Source organism: Eptatretus burgeri, chromosome 11, assembly GCF_056783735.1.
Source record: "Eptatretus burgeri isolate ZD-2024b chromosome 11, Ebu_testis_v1, whole genome shotgun sequence".
Lineage (NCBI taxonomy): Eukaryota > Metazoa > Chordata > Myxini > Myxiniformes > Myxinidae > Eptatretus > Eptatretus burgeri.
In genome coordinates this window covers 52,942,040-52,942,926 of record NC_140971.1, presented here as the reverse complement: position 1 = coordinate 52,942,926, position 887 = coordinate 52,942,040, and the positions used below count along the sequence as shown (strand labels likewise).

General features: G+C 42.6%; 1 protein-coding gene across 1 annotated transcript in view; it reads left to right on the top strand.

The window, feature by feature from the left end:
- The window catches only part of LOC147017080 (uncharacterized), a 3,101-nt gene extending 2,554 nt beyond the window's left edge, over positions 1 to 547 (top strand). Inside the window, exon 2 of the mRNA XM_085847924.1 lies at positions 1 to 547. This exon is cut by the window's left edge and continues 1,214 nt beyond it. The gene's annotated coding sequence lies outside the window, so the exon portion shown is untranslated.
- The last annotated feature ends 340 nt before the right edge of the window (positions 548 to 887 follow it).

Here is an 887-nt window from a genome sequence, read left to right as displayed (position 1 = left end):
GTGAGGCTGAAATACTGAAGAAGGATTAAAATTTTCATGATTACTGAATATACATTTTGAAACGTTTTAGCATCAAATACAATCCGGAGTAGTGAGGAGCTCTGTAATGTGAATGGAAACACGAAGATGCAACAATGGGAGCAGTTAGATTGAGGGTATTAGGGTACAACCCACCAGTTAGATTGTGGGTATGAGGGTACAACCCACCAGTGAGATTGTGGGTATGAGGGTACAACCCACCAGTTAGATTGTGGGTATGAGGGTACAACCCACCAGTTAGATTGTGGGTATGAGGGTACAACCCACCAGTTACATTGTGGGTATGAGGGTACAACCCACCAGTTATATTGTGGGTATGAGGGTACAACCCACCAGTTAGATTGTGGCTATGAGGGTACAACCCACCAGTTAGATTGTGGCTATGAGCGTACAACCCACCAGTGAGATTGTGGATAATGAAACAACCCACCAGTTAGATTGTGGATAAGGAAACAACCCACCATTTAGATTGTGGATAATGAAACAACCCACCAATTAGATTGTGGATAATGAAACAACCCACCAGTTAGATTGTGGATAATAAAGCAACCCACCAGTTAGATTGTGGATAATGAAACAACCCACCAGTTAGATTGTGGATAATGAAACAACCCACCAGTTAGATTGTGGATAATGAAACAACCCACCAGTTAGATTGTGGGTTTGAGGATGCAACTCAGCAGCAGTTATATTGTGGGTTTGAGGATGCAACTCAGCAGCAGTTAGAATGTGTGGATAATTAAACAGCCCACCACTTTGATTGTTGTTTTGAGGATACAATCCAGTCGCAGTTCGACTGGGGATAATGATGTAGCCTACCACTTAGTTTGTGTGTACGAGGAGGAAAC